This window comes from Cherax quadricarinatus, chromosome 79, assembly GCF_038502225.1.
Source record: "Cherax quadricarinatus isolate ZL_2023a chromosome 79, ASM3850222v1, whole genome shotgun sequence".
Lineage (NCBI taxonomy): Eukaryota > Metazoa > Arthropoda > Malacostraca > Decapoda > Parastacidae > Cherax > Cherax quadricarinatus.
This window is the reverse complement of record NC_091370.1, coordinates 2,372,912-2,395,764: the sequence shown is the minus strand read 5'-3', so window position 1 is coordinate 2,395,764 and position 22,853 is coordinate 2,372,912. Positions and strand designations below refer to the sequence as shown.

Genomic DNA, 22,853 nt, shown 5'->3' with positions numbered 1-22,853 from the left:
TACACTGCAAACTGAATTGTTTGCAATCCTAATGGCGCTAAAGCTAACCTATGACACTGAGCTTGACTCTATCATCATTACTGATTCTATGTCATCATTGAAGGCTCTTGACTCATATAATGACTCCAACAACATGCTCATTGGGGAAGCCAGGTATAGATACTCAAAAATTAGGGACAAAGGAATGTACAATTGCTATGGATCCCATCACACATTGGATTACTCCTTCATGATAAAGTTGATATGTTAGCCAAGAAGAGTACCCAGAAGGAGAATGTAGAATATAACTTTGGTATAACTGTGTCTAGCATTAGGAATAATATTAGGAGAGAAGTAAATAATGAAAATGATTGTTATAGGAATGCAGTTAGAAGCCTGAGTAGATCTATAACCCACTATGATAACATGAATGTAGATAAGTATGTTTATGGAGCAACTTGCAATGTGAACAGACTGACTGATGTTGTAGTGGCCAGGCTTAGGCTTGGTTACAAGTACAGTGGACCCCCGGTTAACGATATTTTTTCACTCCATAAGTATGTTCAGGTGCCAGTACTGACCGAATTTATTCCCATAAGGAATATTGTGAAGTAGATTAGTCCATTTCAGACCCCCAAACATACAGGTACAAACGCACTTACATAAATACACTTACATAATTGGTCGCATTCGGAGGTAATCGTTATGCGGGGGTCCACTGTACTTCTGGCAGTTTGGGAGACACACAGATGATGATCAAACTAAATGTAAATTATGTGATCAGGCATATGGTCACTCTCTTGAACACTATGTGCTTAATTGTCCACTTATTGAGGAATACAGAGACAGACAGTATAATAACCTATGTGACATGTCAAGATATCTTATTAATGAAAATAAGATACCAGATATACTAAGCAAATTTCCTAAATTTGCTTGTAACAGATAAGTGAACTATAGATATGTAGATATAAATCCATATGTATTCCTGTTAACCCTTTGGGGCCTAGTTCCTAGGCCTTTTGTGTATCCATATGCTCTCGCGCTACCGTCCACAGGATGGATATGGGGTGCACAATAAACTAGCCACTTCGGTGGCAAAATCTAAATCTAATCTATGATCAGGAAAAGATTCTCTACGTTTTCATAAGAAAAATAATTTTTTTTTTTTTCCAAAAAATTTTTGACCCTGAGAACAAGTTTAGGAGAGGGCCTCTCGACCCTGAAAGGGTTAATCCATCTATAATATTTTCTTCAAAATTACATAATAAACATGTTACATAGCATATAAACATTATTAATACACCCAGAGAGTAAAAATTGACATAAATATGAGATTTGTTTACAAAGGCTTTGTAGGAGTGTCAGAAGAATTATGCTTTCTCTAGTCAAACACTTGGGGATAACTGTAGATAAAATATTCCTTTCATATGCCTTCATTCTATATATAACAGTTCATGACCCTTGTGGGTTAAGTGCATCTTTTTATTATGATTATAATGTAGACAGCCTGTACTGACTGCACAGACAGCCTATGCTGTCTGCCAGCTGAGTTCATATTTTGCACCTTGCTCGTTCTGCCACCTATAGGCCTATGCCACTTCAGTATGCCCTGACCTGCCTCTTACTCTCTCAGTGGCCCTCACTCAGTCAACAAGGCCTACTCCTCTCTCCCTCGCTGGGCATGGCCCTCCCAGTCCATGGGCACTTAACATACTGCCTGTGTACCCCGCTCTGCGGGGTTCAATGATAACGACCCTGAGAACAAGTCTGGGAGAGGGCCTGGCGACCCTGAAAGGGTTTAGGGTTAATGCCATTGAAGGGTTCTTGTTGCAAGGAATTGTAGCTACCTTCCTCATTAACTTCACATCATCTACAAACGGGGACACTTCTGAGTGTATCCCTTCCGTGATGTCATTCACATATACCAAAAACAGATCTTGTTTCTGGCTTTGTTCATTTCCATTTATATTATCCTGGGCAGTTTTATGTGGTGGATGGTGGGTTGTTTTGGGTGGTGGACGGGGCTTGTAAATGCTTGGAGGTGGGTATCCGTGGAAAGAGGGTAGGGGTGCAAGTGGGTGGGGGGACCCTTCTCACTGATTGGGGTTGTTGGAGGAGAGAGGTTTGGCATGGGCTTGGGGGGCCCTTCCCACTGGGTGGTGGGGGGGATTGGTGGTAAGAGGTTAAGGGAGGGACACTTCACATGGTAAGTAAGGTCATTTGGCTTATTCCTTTTCCTTTACATTATGTTCACTTTGTTATTAGCCATAATTTACGTTTGCTATATCCCTGCACATTAATGCCCTTTTCACTTGTTTTATTACTTGTGGCAATAGTTTAATACTCATCCAGTTGTTTATTTCCACTTCTCTGTCGACATTTTATTATTTATTTTATTATCACACTGGCCGATTCCCACCAAGGCAGGGTGGCCCGAAAAAGAAAAACTTTCACCATCATTTACTCCATCACTGTCTTGCCGGAAGGGTGCTTTACACTACTACAGTTTTTAAACTGCAACATTAACACCCCTCCTTCAGAGTGCAGGCACTGTACTTCCCATCTGTCGACATCTGGCAATAATTTGCTAGTGCCACTCGGCCGTAATTTATTCCCATATATTACACCATACATTGTACAATATGCACCAGGAATTAATTAAAATTACTCTTAGCCACTATTTCAGTTCACTATATCATTGCACATTCACACCCTTATCCCTCCCTTTATTACTTATATGATAGTTCAATATTCATATGTTTGTTCATGTCCACTTCTCTGTCGACATATGTCATTAATTTGCTAGTGCTGCTCGCCCATATATACATTCCATATATTATTCACTATGCACTGAGAATTTGCAAGATTGCTGTAATCCACAATTTAAGATCACTATGTCACTTAACATCAATACCCTCATCACTCGCTATATTATGTCTTGCGATATGAGTAACATGACTTAAGAAATCGTAATGACACGATTGCAAATAAACCATACCCCCGGCCGGGATTGAACCCGCGGTCATAGAGTCTCAAAACTCCAGCCCGTCGCGTTAGCCACGGGCGGGTTCAATCCCGGCCGGGGGTATGGTTGATATGAGTAACAATCCTTCAGTATACAATAACACAACCCAGTACAGTGGACCCCCGGTTAACGATATTTTTTCACTCCAGAAGTATGTTCAGGTGCCAGTACTGACCGAATTTGTTCCCATAAGAAATATTGTGAAGTAGATTAGTCCATTTCAGACCCCCAAACATACACGTACAAACGCACTTACATAAATACACTTACATAATTGGTCGCATTCGGAGGTAATCGTTATGCAGGGGTCCACTGTATGTGGAAACACCTTTAGGCCTAATTCCCACCTGTTCCTCTTTTACACTTACGTATTTCTAATAATTTTATCTTATTTTTCCTGCAATTTTAACAGTAGCCTTACTCACGAAATTGTAATGACATGATTGATCGCGAGTTCTATCCTCGCCCGTGGTATGGTTTGTTTAACAGTAGCCTTTTTTTTTTCGGCTCTTGGAATTTGTGCTTGTCCCTGATCTTTTTTATTTCCCCTCACTGTTCTACGTTCGTCACTAGTCACACCATTTCCTGTAATGACACCATACAGTAACAGCCTTTATTCTAAGGCCAGCACTCTGCACTTGACACTATAATATATATTTTTCTCAGTGTTAACTTATATTTCCTTTATGTGGGGTTTAATGAGTATACAGTAGGGTCCCACTTATACATACGGCTGGTTAGGTTCCAGGCTGTCGCCGGAAAGCAGACATCGCCGGAAGGCAGAACGCCATTTTTTTCCATTTATAAATGCATATAAATGCCAGGCAACTAGGTAGTAGGTTGGTAGACAGCAACCACCCAGGGAGGTACTACCGTCCTGCCAAGTGAGTGTAAAACGGAAGCCTGTAATTGTTTTACATGATGGTAGGATTGTTGGTGTCCTTTTTTTCTGTCTCATAAACATGGAAGATTTCAGGTACATTTTGCTACTTCTACTTACACTTAGGTCACACTACACATACATGTACAAGCATATACATGTATATACTTACATACCCCTCTGGGTTTTCTTCTATTTTCTTTCTAGTTCTTGTTTATTTCCTCTTATCTCCATAGGGAAGTGGAACAGAATTCTTCCTCCGTAAGCCAAGCGTGTCATAAGAGGCAACTAAAATGCCGGGAGCAAGGGGCTAGTAACCCCTTCTCCTGTATATATTACTAAATGTAAAAGGAGAAACTTTCGTTTTTCCTTTTGGGCCACCCCGCCTTGGTGGGATATGGCCGGTGTGTTGAAAGAAAGAAGATACAGTGGACCCCCGCATAGCGAACGCCTTGCATAGCGAACAATCCGCATAGCGAACGCTTTGTTCGCTAAAATTTTGCCCCGCATAGTGGACAAAAACCCGCTCAGCGAACTTCGTCCGAGACGCGTCCAATCTGCGCCCTCAGCCAGCCTCACATGTGCCGCCCGTCCCATTGTTTACCAGCCAGCCTCCGCGGTAACATTCAAGCATACACTCGGAATATTTCGTATTATTACAGTGTTTTCGGTGCTGTTTGTGGAAAATAAGTGACCATGGGCCCCAAGAAAGCTTCTAGTGCCAACCCTACACCTCAAAGGGTAAGAATACCCATAGAAATGAAGAAAGAGATCATTGATAAGTATGAAAGTGGAGTACGTATCACCGACCTGGTCAGGTTGTACAAGAAACCAAAATCAACCATCGCTTCTATTGTGGGCAAGAAAACGGCAATCAAGGAAGCTGTTGTTGCCAAAGGTTTAACTGTGTTTTCGAAACAAAGATCGCAAGTGATGGAAGATGTTGAGAGACTCTTATTGGTGTGGATAAATGAAAAACAGCTAGCAGGAGATAGCGTCTCTCAAGCGATCATATGTGAAAAGGCTAGGAAGTTGCATGACGATTTAATTAAAAAAATGCCTGCAACTAGTGATGATGTGAGTGAATTTAAGGCCAGCAAAGGTTGGTTTGAGAGATTTAAGAAGCGTAGTGGCATCCATAGTGTGATACGGCATGGTGAGGCTGCCAGTTCGGACCACAAAGCGGCTGAAAAATATGTGCAGGAATTCAAGGAGTACATAGAAACTGAAGGACTGGAACCTGAACAAGTGTTTAATTGTGATGAAACAGGCCTGTTCTGGAAGAAAATGCCAAGCAGGACCTACATTACTCAGGAGGAAAAGGCACTCCCAGGACATAAGCCTATGAAAGACAGGCTTACTTTGTTGATGTGTGCCAATGCTAGTGGTGATTGCAAAGTTAAGCCTTTATTAGTGTATCACTCTGAAACTCCCAGAGCGTTCAGGCAAAAGAATGTCCTCAAGGATAATTTGTGTGTGCTGTGGAGGGCAAACAGTAAGGCATGGGTCACTAGGGAATTTTTCTATAACTGGTTACACCATGCATTTGCCCCCAATGTGAAAGATTACCTAACTGAAAAGAAATTAGACCTTAAGTGCCTCCTGGTGTTAGACAATGCCCCTGGTCATCCTACAGACGTGGCAGAGCGACTTTATGGGGACATGAGCTTCATTAAGGTGAAGTTTTTGCCTCCTAATACCACTCCTCTCCTGCAGCCCATGGACCAGCAGGTCATTTCCAACTTCAAGAAACTGTACACAAAAGCTCTTGTTTCAAAAGTGCTTTGAAGTGACCACAGACACTCGATTGACTCTAAAAGAGTTTTGGAAGGATCACTTTAATATCCTCAGTTGTGTAAACCTTATAGGTAAGGCTTGGGAGGGAGTGACTAAGAGAACCTTGAACTCTGCTTGGAAGAAACTGTGGCCAGAATGTGTAGACAAAAGGGATTTTGAAGGGTTTGAGGCTAACCCTGAGAGGAGTAGTATACCAGTTGAGGAATCAATTGTGGAATTGGGGAAGTCCTTGGGGTTGGAGGTTAGTGGGGAGGATGTGGAAGAGTTGGTGGAGGAGGACAATGAAGAACTAACCACTGATGAGCTGATAGATCAACTTCAAGAGCAAGAGGCCAGACCTGGGGAAACTGGTTCAAAGGAGGGGAGAGAGAAATTGAAGGAATTGCCTACTTCAAAGATTAAGGAAATGTGTACAAAATGGCTTGAAGTGCAAACCTTTTTTGATGAAAATCACCCTCACACAGCTATTGCAAGCCGTGCTGGTGACTGTTACAATGACACTGTTGTGAACCACTTTAGACAAATCATAAAGGAACGAGAGGTACAGGCCACTATGGACAGATATGTTGTGCGAAAGAAGTCCAGTGACTCTGAAGCTGGTCCTAGTGGCATTAAAAGAAGAAGGGAAGTAACCCCAGAAAAGGACTTGCTACCTCAAGTCCTAATGGAAGGGGATTCCCCTTCTAAACACTAACACTCTCTCTCCCCTCCTCCCATCCCATCAATCATCACCAGATCTTCAATAAAAGTAAGTGTCATGTAATTGTGCATGCCTTTTTCAGTTTGTGTGTACTAAAATTAACATTTTTTTGTGGTAAAAAAAATTTTTTTTCATACTTTTGGGTGTCTTGCACGGATTAATTTTATTTCCATTATTTCTTATGGGGAAAATTAATTCGCATAGCGAACATTTCGCATAACGACCAGCCCTCTTGCACGGATTAAGTTCGCTATGCGGGGGTCCACTGTATATTAAGTTAGTAATAGAACTAGGCATTAAAAACACACAAAGTAAAATACATTCACAGTAAATTCATTACTTATCTTAAAGTATTTGTAATCTTAATGTAGGGAGAGAGGTGAGTAGTACTTATTTGTAGGAAGTCAGGTGCAGGTACCCAGGTGTAGGTAGCACTGGCTCCCTGTCTCATACTTAATATACGATATTTAAAACATCCCAGAGAGGTAAAATACACATACAGTACACTCATTATTTACCTTAAAATATGTGTAGTCTTAATATAGGAAGAGAGGTGAGTAGTATTTATTTGTAGAAAGTCAGTGTAGGTAGCCGGTAGGTGTAGCCCGCCTGGGCTACACCTACCGGCTACGTACACTGTGGCCCAGAGCCATATTACGTATTAACATCGACATGCCTTGTTCACTGAATTTAATCATTTCTAACAACTACCTTTAGATGCCATCATAAATGAAGGTAGAAGTAATGAATAATTCATGCCAAAAATTGTAAACAAAAGCGGAGTGAGGGAGTGGCTGGGCCAAACGCAGATTCATACACGTTTTCTCTGATGGCAGAGCAGAGAAAATGTAATGTTGTCCCTCCACCTGGCTACCACACAGGTTCACAAGAATTATTATCAGAGCACACACAAAATATGCAATAAATGCCAGACAACAAGTTTACACTAACTTATATTAAGTTAGCAAAGATAAGATACACACAGAGTACACTTATTACTTACCTTAAAATATTAATATTAATGTGTGAGTGGCAGGGTGTTTATTGAATAAAATCAGAATGGCACACCATCATCCATTAACTTGGCACTTAAAGCAAGAGGCTTACAACTTCTCTTTTTATTACAGCTAACCTTAAACGCCATCGTCAATGAGATCCAACTAGTTACGAAAGAGTAAACGAGAGAGAGAACGAGATAAAGAATTTAGATAATGTAAGAACACAAACTGAACAGGTAGTGGACAATCACTTGGTATTAATATGTGTCTGCGTATTAATATGTGTCTACTTATTAATATGTGTCTACTTATAGTTCATTCACGTCCATTTGTAAGAGTTTGTAAAACATTTACCTCAATATTTTTTTATTTTAATAATAATTACCTCACAATACAAATACTCTTACATTGTGTACAAGTTGTACAAGTTAGTTCAGAATAAACAAACAGCAACACACCATTTTTAGAGTGAATGAAGATAATGATAATAATAATAATAATAGTAATAATAATAATAATATTATTATTATTATTATTATTATTATTATTATTATTATTATTATTAATATTATTATTATTATTATTATTTTTTTTTTTTTTTTTATTATCACACCGGCCGATTCCCACCAAGGCAGGGTGGCCCGAAAAAGAAAAACTTTCACCATCATTCACTCCATCACTGTCTTGCCAGAAGGGTGCTTTACACTACAGTTTTTAAACTGCAACATTAACACCCCTCCTTCAGAGTGCAGGCACTGTACTTCCCATCTCCAGGACTCAAGTCCGGCCTGCCGGTTTCCCTGAATCCCTTCATAAATGTTACTTTGCTCACACTCCAACAGCACGTCAAGTATTAAAAACCATTTGTCTCCATTCACTCCTATCAAACACGCTCACGCATGCCTGCTGGAAGTCCAAGCCCTTCGCACACAAAACCTCCTTTACCCCCTCCCTCCAACCCTTCCTAGGCCGACCCCTACCCCGCCTTCCTTCCACTACAGACTGATACACTCTTGAAGTCATTCTGTTTCGCTCCATTCTCTCTACATGTCCGAACCACCTCAACAACCCTTCCTCAGCCCTCTGGACAACAGTTTTGGTAATCCCGCACCTCCTCCTAACTTCCAAACTACGAATTCTCTGCATTATATTCACACCACACATTGCCCTCAGACATGACATCTCCACTGCCTCCAGCCTTCTCCTCGCTGCAACATTCATCACCCATGCTTCACACCCATATAAGAGCGTTGGTAAAACTATACTCTCATACATTCCCCTCTTTGCCTCCAAGGACAAAGTTCTTTGTCTCCACAGACTCCTAAGTGCACCACTCACTCTTTTTCCCTCATCAATTCTATGATTCACCTCATCTTTCATAGACCCATCCGCTGACACGTCCACTCCCAAATATCTGAATACGTTCACCTCCTCCATACTCTCTCCCTCCAATCTGATATTCAATCTTTCATCACCTAATCTTTTTGTTATCCTCATAACCTTACTCTTTCCTGTATTCACCTTTAATTTTCTTCTTTTGCACACCCTACCAAATTCATCCACAAGGGTCATGAATTGATATATATAGAGTAAAGGCATACAAAAAGAATATTTTTCTACAGTTATCCCCCAGTTTGACTAGAGAAAACGTAATTTTTCCGACACTACCTACACAGCTGCTTTGTAAACAAATCTCATATTTACATCAATTTTTATTCTGTGAGTGTATGTATCATGTTTATATGCTATGTAATGGGTTTCATATATAATTTTGAGGAAAATATCATAGATGGATTAATGAAAATGCCTATATTGATGTAAAATAAGACATTTAGTGTGCCCAAGAGTGATTATTATTAAGTAGTATTGGCGTCATGAGTAGAGAGAGACTTAGCGGTTTTAATGTGTACCTGCACACCAGCACAGTGTGTAAGTATGTTTAGGTACAGGTACACTTAAGTATAATTATCAGAGTACATATAAAATATGCAGTAACTTTAAAACACTTGAAATTTTGAAAAGTTTCCTGACATAATAGATGTGGTCACGGAAAATGTAAACAAACTGGGTGGGGGTGCCGTATTTGAAAGACCACTTGCCGTATAGCAAATTTTGGTCATAATTTGACATCGCCATATTAGCAGAACGCCATAAGGCGAAACGCCGTAAAGCGGGGCCTTACTGTACAGTAGGGCCCCACTTATACAGTAGGTTAGGTTCCAGGCTACTGTCGGAAAGCAGACATAGCCGGAAAGCAGAATGCCATTTTTTTTCAATTATAAATGCATGTAAATGCCAGACAGCAAGCTTACACTAACATATATTAAGTTAGCAATAGAATTATGCATTAAAACAATAAAAAAAGTAAAATAAATGCACAGTACACTCATTATTTACCTCAAAATATTTATAGTCTTAATAATGTAGGGCAAAAGGTGAGTAGTATTTACTCTAAGAAGTTAGGTGTGGTAGCCCTCCTGGTCACTCCACCCACATAATATACTACGACGATGCTTAAAGCTCCATAGAGTGATAAAATGCATATACAGTACACTCATTACTTATCTTAAAATATTTGTAGTCTTAATGTAGTCTTAATGTAGAAAGTTGTGTGATAAGTAGGGTAGTGTAGGGAAGTCTGCCTGGCCACCCCACCCACTATGTCAACAAACAGACGATGCATCTGGTTATGGCTCATAAACATTCATACAAACACCTTACATTTTGTGCAAGTTGTCTCCACAGTGGTACAGTAGAATAAATAAAGACCAACACTTTTATTCTCATGTAATTTTTAGAAGGAATGATGCTCTGACAAATTATTATTATTATTATTATCATTATTATCATTATTATCATTATTATCATTTTTATTACTTTTATTACAAATTACTACTACAACAAATTATTATAAGTTATTATTATTACAAGTAGGTAGTAGGTTGGTAGACAGCAACCACCCAGTGAAGTACTACTGTCCTGCCAGATGACTGTGAAACAGAAACCTGTAACTGTTTTGCATGATGGTAGAATTGCTGGTTTCTTTTTCTGTCTCATAAACATGCTAGATAACAGGTATATCTTGCTACTCCTACTTACACTTTGGTCACACTTCACAGACATGCACATGCATATATATATACATACATCTAGGTTTTTCTCCTTTTTCTAAATAGCTCTTGTTCTTCTTTATTTCTTCTATTGTCCATGGGGAAGTGGAAAAGAATCTTTCCTCCGTAAGCCATGAGTGTCATATGAGGCGACTAAAATGCCGGGAGCAATGGGCTAGTAACCCCTTCTCCTGTAGACATTTACTAAAAAAGAGAAGAAAAACTTTATAAAACTGGGATGCTTGAATGTGCGTGGATGTAGTGCGGATGACAAGAAACAGATGATTGCTGATGTTATGAATGAAAAGAAGTTGGATGTCCTGGCCCTAAGCGAAACAAAGCTGAAGGGGGTAGGGGAGTTTCGGTGGGGGGAAATAAATGGGATTAAATCTGGAGTATCTGAGAGAGTTAGAGCAAAGGAAGGGGTAGCAGTAATGTTGAAGGATCAGTTATGGAAGGAGAAAAGAGAATATGAATGTGTAAATTCAAGAATTATGTGGATTAAAGTAAAGGTTGGATGCGAAAAGTGGGTCATATTAAGCGTGTATGCACCTGGAGAAGAGAGGAATGTAGAGGAGAGAGAGAGAGATTTTGGGAGATGTTAAGTGAATGTATAGGAGCCTTTGAACCAAGTGAGAGAGTAATTGTGGTAGGGGACCTGAATGCTAAAGTAGGAGAAACTTCTAGAGAGGGTGTGGTAGGTAAGTTTGGGGTGCCAGGTGTAAATGATAATGGGAGCCCTTTGATTGAACTTCGTATAGAAAGGGGTTTAGTTATAGGTAATACATATTTTAAGAAAAAGAGGATAAATAAGTATACAAGATATGATGTAGGGCGAAATGACAGTAGTTTGTTGGATTATGTATTGGTAGATAAAAGACTGTTGAGTAGACTTCAGGATGTACATGTTTATAGAGGGGCCACAGATATATCAGATCACTTTCTAGTTGTAGCTACACTGAGAGTAAAAGGTAGATGGGATACAAGGAGAATAGAAGCATCAGGGAAGAGAGAGGTGAAGGTTTATAAACTAAAAGAGAAGGCAGTTAGGGTAAGATATAAACAGCTATTGGAGGATAGATGGGCTAATGAGAGCATAGGCAATGGGGTCGAAGAGGTATGGGGTAGGTTTAAAAATGTAGTGTTCAGCAGAAGTTTGTGGTTACAGGAAAGTGGGTGTGGGAGGGAAGAGGAGCGATTGGTGGAATGATGATGTAAAGAGAGCAGTAAGGGAGAAAAAGTTAGCATATGAGAAGTTTTTACAAAGTAGAAGTGATGCAAGGAGGGAAGTGTATATGGAGAAAAAGAGAGAGGTTAAGAGAGTGGTGAAGCAATGTAAAAAGTGAGCAAATGAGAGAGTGGGTGAGATGTTATCAACAAATTTTGTTGAAAATAAGAAAAAGTTTTGGAGTGAGATTAACAAGTTAAGGAAGCCTAGAGAACAAATGGATTTATCAGTTAAAAATAGGAGAGGAGAGTTATTAAATGGAGAGTTAGAGGTATTGGGAAGATGGAGGGAATATTTTGAGGAGTTGTTAAATGTTGATGAAGATAGGGAAGCTGTGATTTCGTGTATAGGGCAAGGAGGAATAACATCTTGTAGGAGTGAGGAAGAGCCAGTTGTGAGTGTGGGGGAAGTTCGTGAGGCAGTAGGTAAAATGAAATGGGGTAAGGCAGCTGGGATTGATGGGATAAAGATAGAAATGTTAAAAGCAGGTGGGGATATAGTTTTGGAGTGGTTGGTGCAATTATTTAATAAATGTATGGAAGAGGGTAAGGTACCTAGGGATTGGCAGAGAGCATGCATAGTTCCTTTGTATAAAGGCAAAGGGGACAAAAGAGAGTGCAAAAATTATAGGGGGATAAGTCTGTTGAGTATACCTGGTAAAGTGTATGGTAGAGTTATTATTGAAAGAATTAAGAGTAAGACGGAGAATAGGATAGCAGATGAACAAGGAGGCTTTAGGAAAGGTAGGGGGTGTGTGGACCAGGTGTTTACAGTGAAACATAAAAGTGAACAGTATTTAGATAAGGCTGAAGAGGTCTTTGTGGCATTTTTGGATTTGGAAAAGGCGTATGACAGGGTGGATAGGGGCAATGTGGCAGATGTTGCAGGTGTATGGTGTAGGAGGTAGGTTACTGAAAGCAGTGAAGAGTTTTTATGAGGATAGTGAGGCTCAAGTTAGAGTATGTAGGAAAGAGGGAAATTATTTTCCAGTACAAGTAGGCCTTAGACAAGGATGTGTGATGTCACCGTGGTTGTTTAATATATTTATAGATGGGGTTGTAAGAGAAGTAAATGCGAGGGTCTTGGCAAGAGGCGTGGAGTTAAAAGATAAAGAATCACACATAAAGTGGGAGTTGTCACAGTTGCTCTTTGCTGATGACACTGTGCTCTTGGGAGATTCTGAAGAGAAGTTGCAGAGATTGGTGGATGAATTTGGTAGGGTATGCAAAAGATGAAAATTAAAAGTGAATACAGGAAAGAGTAAGGTTTTGAGGATAACAAAAAAATTAGGTGATGAAAGATTGGATATCAGATTGGAGGGAGAGAGTATGGAGGAGGTGAATGTATTCAGATATTTGGGAGTGGACATGTCAGCGGATGGGTCTATGAAAGATGAGGTGAATCATAGAATTGATGAGGAGAAAAGGGCGAGTGGTGCACTTAGGAGTCTGTGGAGACAAAGAACTTTGTCCTTGGAGGCAAAGAGGGGAATGTATGAGAGTATAGTTTTACCAACGCTCTTATATGGGTGTGAAGCATGGGTGATGAATGTTGCAGCGAGGAGAAGGCTGGAGGCAGTGGAGATGTCATGTCTGAGGGCAATGTGTGGTGTGAATATAATGCAGAGAATTCGTAGTTTGGAAGTTAGGAGGAGGTGCGGGATTACCAAAACTGTTGTCCATAGGGCTGAGGAAGGGTTGTTGAGGTGGTTCGGACATGTAGAGAGAATGGAGAGAAACAGAGTGACTTCAAGAGTGTATCAGTCTGTAGTGGAAGGAAGGCGGGGTAGGGGTCGGCCTAGGAAAGGTTGGAGGGAGGGGGTAAAGGAGGTTTCGTGTGCGAGGGGCTTAGACTTCCAGCAGGCATGCGTGAGCGTGTTTGATAGGAGTGAATGGAGACAAATGGTTTTTAATACTTGACGTGCTGTTGGAGTGTGAGCAAAGTAACATTTATGAAGGGGTTCAGGGAAACCGGCTGGCCGGACTTGAGTCCTGGAGATGGGAAGTACAGTGCCTGCACTCTGAAGGAGGGGTGTTAATGTTGCAGTTTAAAAACTGTAGTGTAAAGCACCCTTCTGGCAAGACAGTGATGGAGTGAATGATGGTGAAAGTTTTTCTTTTTCGGGCCACCCTGCCTTGGTGGGAATCGGCCAGTTTGATAATAATAATAATAAATTGTTACAAGTTATTATTATTATTATTATTTACCAGATTATTGGTCATTCCTGCAGAGAGGGGTTCAGTGATAAGACTTCGGAGGCTTCTTACTTTATTTGCTATATCTGGGGTATACAGGCAGTGTGTTAAGTGCCCATGGCCAGGGAGGGCCATGCCCAGTGAGGGAGAGAGGAGTAGGCTTTGTTGACTGAGTGAGGGCTGCTGAGAGAGTGAGAGAGAGGCAGGTCTGGGCATACTGAAGTGGCATACGCCTATAGGTGGCAGCACGAGCAAGGCGGGAAATATGAACTCAGCTGGCAGACAGCATAGGCTGTGTGTGCAGACAGTACAGTCTGTCTACATTTGCTCGGCCACGCACCACCATGGTCGTCCCTGACCATGACTGGCTGTAAAAAAACTCAGTCTCTCTCGCAGGAACAGGGCACAGAATGCAAAATAAAAACATATATACATACATGGACATGGAAAAAAAAACTTCCTTCAGGGAGGGAAGAAAAAAAGAGGTGGGGTGTGCTAAACAACGTTGTCATAGGCAGTGAGCATCGATGGGCATCACTGCATGCCCTCCTGCATCTGGGCAGATACTGCAACACAGGAGACATCGCTGCAGCTGAGCTGTGACATAACAGGGTATGGTCTCCTCTCGAACGGTGAAGCAGTCATCGTAGGAGTCGCTGTAGGATTTCAGTCAACCTGGGGCACAACCTGCTGGTGCCCTCAAGTGAGGCTTCATCAGTACTCGGCAACTGGGCAGGACTTCTTCTGGCAAGTGACTCAGAAGGACATTTCTCGACTGGTACTGTCGCTGGGGCTGTCACTGCCGACGAGTGTGAAGTGAGTCGTGGCAGAGACGACTGGGCAAAACATCTGGGAGTCGTAACATCATACACCTTGCTGGAGTGAGCGGGCTAGCAGTCAAAGTGACATCATCTTTGTGCAGGCTGCTCACTGAAGCTATGACACGAGGCTGACACAGCGCCTGCCAACATTGCTAACTGTGGCTTGACAAGTGTTATTCTTTCGTCAGTTGGAGTTATTGCTCACTTCGACACTAACACTGTCGATCAGGCGTGATGTCGTGAGGTGATTTCATGGGGTGACATCGTGAGGTGACATCAGCAGACATCGTGAAGTCGGGCAGCATCGTTGGTGACGTTGTGAGGTGACGTCAGTGAAGTGATGTGCCAGCAGACCACAGCATATGGCTTGGGACGTGTGGCTTGGTAACCCATGTGGCTTGTAGATCCACATGGCATTGCCCACATCCCACCTGGCTTTCTTCGTGTAGCTTCATGATCGTGGCTTGGTGATCCACATAGCTTCGAGTGGCCTCGAGCACTCGGATACACAGCTCTGGCACTGAATTCACACGGAAAACAGCAGAAACACAGCAGAGGGAGTGAGTATATAGTGGAGTGTGGTGATAGGCAGGTGAGGTGTTAGTGAGGTGAGGAACCCGGCCGCTTCCTCTCTCACATACCCACTTGGAGAAACGCCCACACTGGATGGTGAAATCACCACAAACTCGCCTCTGACTTGCTGAAATAGCCAGGCAGAGCTGAAAAACAACAGCAGCAACATACAAGTGACGCTGAACACGTGACTTGAGAAACAGTGTGCATTGCTGTCGCGGGAAGTCCCAGGGACGCCACTTATATTTCTCGAAGAAATTTGGCAAATTTCGGCCTGGATCTTGCGTGTACCGGTGTCTGGATGCGGAAATGTGCAGACACGACATGAGGATAACTCGTTGAGAGACGGATACTTCTTGTGTAGGGTGATAAAGTGAAGACAACTTCATTCCTCTTCCTTCCCTCCTCAGACAACACAACCGCTGCGACCACTGTTGTCACCAATGTCTACCAGATTATTGGTTGTTCCTGCAGAGCGGGGTTCAATGATAACACTTCGGAGGCATCTTACTTTATTTGTGATATCTGGGGTACACAGGCAGTATTTTAAGTGCCCAGTGCCTGGGAGGGCCATGCCCAGTGAGGGAGAGAGGAGTAAGCCTTGTTGACTGAGTGAGGGCTGCTGAGAGAGTGAGAGGCAGGTCTGGGCATACTGAAGTGGCATAGGCCTATAGGTGGCAGCACGAGCAAGGTGCAAAATATGAACTGAGCTGGCAGACAGCATAGGCTGTCTACATTATAATCACAATAAAAAGATGCATTAAACCCACAAGGGTCGTGAATTGTTATATATAGAATGAAGGTACCTGACCAGCCAGGCTGTGGCTCGTACGTTGGATTGCGTGCAGCCAGCAGTAACAGCCTGGTTGATCAGGCTCTGATCCACCAGGAGGCCTGGTCACAGACCGGGTCGAGGGGGCATTGACCCCCGGAACTCTCTCCAGGTAAACTCCAGGTAAATATGAAAGGAATATTTATCTACAGTTATCCCCCAGTGTTTGACTAGAGAAAACGTAATTCTTCTGACACTCCTACAAAGCCTTTGTAAACAAATCTCATATTTATGTCAATTTTTATTCTCTGGGTGTATATATAATGTTTATATGCTATGTAACGTGTTTCTTATATAATTTTGAAGAAAATATCATAGATGGATTAACCCTTTCAGGGTCGAGAGGCCCTCTCCTAAACTTGTTCTCAGGGTCAAAAATTTTTCGGGAAAAAAAATTATTTTTCTTATGAAAACGTAGAGAATCTTTTCCCGATCATAATGCCACCAAAAGTATGAAATTTGATGGAAAACTCAGGGACTTATATTCTCGCAAAGTTAGCGGTCTCCACGAAGTTTACGCATCGGCGATTTTGCCCACTTTGAGCCCTATTTTTGGCCAATTCCAGTGTACTAGTTGGCAAAAATTATAACTATTTCGCTAAACTCCATTTTTTCTATTGAATGAGTACAAGAAACCACCCCCTCACCAATTTTAACTATCCAATATAGTGGTCAGAAATGAGCAATTTTGCCAATTTCACACAAATTTCAAAAGACGCCAATTTCCAAATAGGGTCCAGAATAAACAAGACAGACATTCCTGGCACTAAAATAACATTTCCTCTGTTTATTAGTCACGTCCCCAGGCCCCTCTTACATTACTTTTGCTTTCTGCTTTGAACTTTTATTCTCACAAAAAAAATAGAAGATTTGCTGTTATGCAGACTACTGCATTAGTGTAGAAATGGTATAAATAATATCAGCGCACTTGTGAAAGAATATTAGGCTCACCAGTTGACGTGTATTGAATGCATGGCATGATTTGTTTACTTTTGAACTTCGGCAAAAATCGAACATTGCTGCTGCTGTGAGCTCAATTTCAAGGTACTTTTCATTGTGAAACCAATCAAAATTATCTCAATTTCTGTAATATGCCTTCCATTCTATAAAATGAGACCAGGAAAAGTAGGATACAACCATAAATACCATACGAAAATACAGTGCAATATCGCTGTTTTAAACTGAAAACACAAAGTTTTTTTTTTTCTCATTACTCACTATGTGCTGCAGGATTTTTTTTGTACTGTGCACACTGACCACACAGATCCATTCTTTCATATATAGGCCTACCAGCTTTCTCTCGCTAGATTTGAAGGCGCTAGAATTTACGCGAACTAGTACTTCAATAACCCTGTGCGTAAGCCGTACTAGTGCGTTGGAAACCCTGAAAGGGTTAATGAAAATGTCTATATTAATGTAAAATAAGACATTTTATGTGTCTAAGAGAGATTATTATTACATAGTGCATATTACTATGGCATCATGAGTAGAGAGACTCTTAGTGATTTTAATGTGTACCTGCATGCCAGCACAGTGTGTAAGTATATTTAGGTAGGGGTACACATAAGCATAATTATCAGAGTACATATAAAATACACAATAACTTTAAAACACTTGAAATTTTGGAAAGTTTCCAGACATAACAGATGTGCTCACGGTGAATATAAACAAACCGGGTGGGGCACGCCGTATTTGAAAGACTGCTTGCCATATAGCAAATTTTGGTCATAATTTGAAATCGCTGTATTCGTGGAACGCCGTAAGGCAAAACACCGTAAAGCGGGACCCTACTGTATGTACTTTACGGTTTGCACACACCTATTTTTCATGCGCTGTCCCCTCTGGGGCTGTCAGAGAAATGCAAATTTGACGGAGCTCAAACACGCGTGACTTCTTCACCCACTTCTACTTACCCAGTACACTAGGCAGACAGTGCATGACATCTGGGTATTAAATGGGTATTTACTAAGATTATATTCTTTTCTTGGCTGTAATGGGCACATTTATAATTACCAACGTAATGTTCCTCATTATTGGAAGGTGAAGATGTTGCTTTTATTATGGTTCATACATGTGTATGAACCATACTTATAAAGATGACACATATTCAAGAAACTTCTTACATAATGTTTCAGCATGTTCACTAGGGAACATGGAAATTTTGGTCAAATCTGCACTCTTCGGGCATTGTTCCTTATATACATCTTAGATTCAGTGCCACATATGACATTGATTGGTTGAAGTTTAGCCTAGGCCCTAGAGCATTTGCAATTGAAATTTTTGAATTTGTCTATTACTGAGAAGCGCAGCACTGTGTTTTATGTACTGTATCCATATACTCTACCATATTTATAAACATTAACTTTCTCAGTGATTATGCTGGAACTGCCATTGCTACGGCCACCTTAGTGGACTCTGGCATTATCACCAAGGATGACAAAATACCAAGTGAAGAGGCTAGAGCTAGCAAATTTGGAAAATATAACATCACTGTATTTTGATGGTAAGAAGATCTCCACTCATGTAATGACAAAGAATGAGAAGACCAAGAAATGGAGTCCAAAAATAGTGGTAAAATATCATTACCTCATCATGGTGGAGCCTTGCAGTGAATGTCTCACTCATGTGACTCCCAAGTCAGGCCATGAAAAGGAGATTGCCAAGACTATACATTTCTGGTGGAACAGAAACTAACTCTGCAATCTGTTGTATGTGTTGGTAGTGACGGAACCAACATAAATGTCGGAGCTTACAATGAAGCCATTCATCATCTTGAAATGTTGCTTGGTCATCCGGTCCATTATTTCATCTGTCAGCTTCATGGAAATGAGCTGCCATTCTGGGCTTTCTACCACTATGACAGGAAGCCAAGTGGTCCTGAGCATTGGAGAGGTCCCATTGGCAAGCAGATCAAGGTTCCTCTGTCTGAGCTGCCAGTTGCTTTCCAGTCAGTCAGTTTCACTGATTTCCCTGCTCTGAATGATAAGGTGGCAGAGGATCTGTTCTGGAACCAGAAATACTTGTGTAGGATTTGCAAAGGAGTGATCACAGGTGTGGTTGATGATGACTTGGCTGCTCTTGAACCAGGTCCACTGTGTGTGTCAACTCGGAATGCTTTATGGAGCAGGATCCTTAGGCAGTATGTGGCAACATCAAGACCCAGTCAGGAGCTGAAAAGAGTCGTCATAATGATTTTAAAGTTCAGTGCTCCAATGTGGTTCCACATCAAGCTGCACCCTTACATCAGACACAGTCCAAAGAACATCTTCCAGTCACTGCAATTTATGAGACATCTGAACAGTGAAGAAAAGAAGATAGTAAAGAAGATTGTCCATAGAAATTCCTACTTTGCTCACGCAGATAAGCAGCTGCTTGGTATGTGTGCTGATGAAGACATGACTGTGAGAGACAAAGCTGTCTCAATGATAAGAAAAATTAGAGAAGAGAATCAGCAGACAGAAGAAAGTACTGAGAGCTCTGATGAGGATGGAGAAGATTCTGCTGATGTTGTTGACGAGGACTTGTTAATCTACACTGATGATGAGGATGACAGTGAAGATGAAGAGAAAGACAATGTGGCTCCTATTGTCAACTCAAGAAAAGTAGAGATTCCCAAACAAAAGTGCCAAGCAAAGAACTATCATTCCATGATTGACTGGAAGACTGAACTCAAAACTGAGCCTCCTTTCATTGCATATTTATCAGATCAACAGACTCAGAAAATTATTGAGAATCCACTGGAGGTGCCCAAGTGGCCAAACAACACTCAAGCTGTTGAGAGAGGGATAAAATTGATGACTGAAGCATGCATTGAAGTGACTGGACAGAAGGCAAGAGATGGATATATCAGACAAAGAATATTTTCCAGGAAAATGATGCACATGTTCTGCACTAAGAAAGACTTCACTTATAACTTGTAATAGTTTAAAATTAAATAGTTGATGATTGATGTACGGTGCTTTTCAATTATATTACTGTTTATTATTTTCTGCGATGATGTGCACATCAGTTTAGCAGTAAAGTACTGTATAATTTTTTATTATTTTACAGCACTTTGCTGATATGGTGCTTTTCAAGTACGTATTCATGTTTATTATTTTTGGCGGTCATGTCCACATCAGTTTAGCAGTGAAACACTACTTAATAATTTTTTTATTATTTTTACTTTTTGAGTCACATTTTATGCTTAGCACTGTTGTGCATTTAATATCTTATAGGGTAAACATGTTTTTAGGCTTTTATATGCAGTTGCAAGTTAAAAAATGGCCGTGATTTACTTTACAGCAGAAGTCCTGGAATATAACAGTCCATATTAGCGAGATGTGACTGTTCTTTGTTACTGATAATGTATTTTAGTAAGGGTAAACTTTTATTCTTAACCCTTTGACTGTTTCTGTCGTATATATACGTCTTACCAGCCAGTATTTTTGATGTATGTATTTCTACTCAAAAATTCTAGCGGCTTCAAATCAAGCAAGAGAAAGTTGGTAGACCCACATGTGAGAGAATGGGTCTGCATGGTCAGTGTGCGCAGTATAAAAAAAATCCTGCAGCACGCAATGCATAATGAGAAAAAAAAACCTCCGACTGTGTTTTTGGATTAAAACGCCGAATTTTAGGTGTATTTTCATATAGTATTTATGGTTGTATTCTTATTTTATTGGTCTTATTTGATAGAATAGAAGACATATTACAGAAATAGAGATGATTTTGATTGGTTTCACGATGAAAAGGACTTCGAACTTGAGCTCAAAGTAGTGGAAATGTTCGATTTTTGCTGATTTTCGAGAGTAAATAAGTGATGTCATTGTCCAATATGTGTCCAATTAGCCATTCTAATGCTCAGTCATGATTGGGTTGACATTATTTATACAATTATTATAATAATGCAGTAGTCAGCATAACAGTAAATCTTCTACTTCTTGTGTAAATAAAAATTCAAAATAGAAAGCAAGAGTAATATAAGAGGGACCTGGAGACGTGACTGATGAGCAGAGAAAATGTTATTTTAGTGCCAGAAATGTCAGCATTGTTCATTCTGGATCCTATTTTGAAATTGGCATCTTTTTTTAATTTGCGTGAAATTGGCCAAATTGCCAATTTCTGACCACTTTATTGGGTGGTTGAAATTGGTAAATGGGCAGTTTCTTGTACTCAGTCGATAGAACAAATGGAGTTCTAAAGAAATAGCTATGAGTTTGGTCGATTGAAACAATGGAATTGGCTGAAAATAGGCCTCAAAGTGGGCGAAATCGCCGATGTGTAAACATTGCCGAGATCGCTAACTTCACGAGAGCATAATTATGTAAGTTTTCCATCACACTTTGTACTTTTCATTTCATTAACATCGGGAAAAAATTCTCTCATTTCATAGGATTTTTTTTTTTTTTTTTTTTTTTTTTTTTTTTTTTTTTTTTTTTTTTTTTTTTTTTTTTTTTTTTTTTTTTCCAAAGATTTTGCAACACAGACACTTTAGGATTTGGGGTCACGACAGTCAAAGGGTTGAAAGTGATTTTATTGGGATGTGATAACATTTTTCTTGGGAATGTCTTCATCAGTGGGCCCCTGGATTTCGTAATTAATCTGTTCCAGAGAGAGTGACTTATCCCGAATTGGACTTATTCCAAATTAATTTTCCTCATAAGAATTACTGGAAATCCAATTAATCTGTTTCAGACACCCAAAAGTATTAAAAAAATGTTATCTACATGAAATATACATTTACCTACACAGAAAACAATGATACATGAAGAATAAAACAATAATATCATACTTACCTTTACACTTACCTTTACAAGGGGCATTTGGCATGTACACTTAACCACTGTATTTCTTTTGTACAACTATGTATCATGTCCAAATAATAATAATAATTACAAAAAAAAAAAATAATGACATGGTGATGTATGGAAGATGGGAGGAGGGGAGAGGATGGAGGAGTTTACAATTGTTTGGAAGCGGAATCGCCTTTCATAAAGACTTCGGGTACCAAGTCCTTATCCTGGGTTACTTCCCTTCTTTGTTTTTTAATGCCACTAGGACTAGCTTGAGAGTCACTGGACCCCTGTCGCTCAAAAAAGTGTTCCAGAGAGGTCTGTTTCTGGCATATGTTAGGAATTGTGTTGGGAGACAGGACAAGATAGTCCTTCAATAAGGCACTAATATCAGCTCTACAGCTTATTTATCTAGCAAAATTCATGTAGTATGACATAATAAACAATATTAATAACATAGAAACATGATAAATACTCTAGAATGATTAAATATGGCATTAAGAATGTCAATAGTGGTGGTGTGTTGTTTGTTGTTGGGTGTATAAGGGCCACTGAAAGACAAGCCTTACATAGTTGTGGTGAAGGCAGCAGCAGAGGCAGCGGTGTTAGTCAGTAGCCCTATATACCTCCAACAACAATGGAAGAATCAGTTTCCTGCTGTCCTTTTTCTGTCGATTAATCGCTTAACTTACTTGCTACACTGTTAATGCTACACTTTATCTCTGGCTTGTACTATAGCCTTTATCGACTCCTGCAGCTTTAGTGTCGTACATATTGCAGAATCACTGAAAAAGGCACATTCTCCCCTCTCTCTCAGGCTCTTACCAAAGGGCTGGCTGGCACTAGAAGCTTTCTTTGGGCCCATGGTGGCTTATTTAGCAGTTACAAGCACTAAAAAGAATGGAATGATACAAAATGTATCGTATGAACAAGTGGAA

General features: G+C 40.4%; 1 protein-coding gene across 1 annotated transcript in view; it reads left to right on the top strand.

Moving 5' to 3' along the window:
- LOC128702725 (UDP-glucose:glycoprotein glucosyltransferase 1) overlaps positions 1-22,853 on the top strand; it is a gene marked incomplete at its 5' end in the record, with an annotated part of 261,894 nt that overhangs the window by 169,782 nt on the left and 69,259 nt on the right.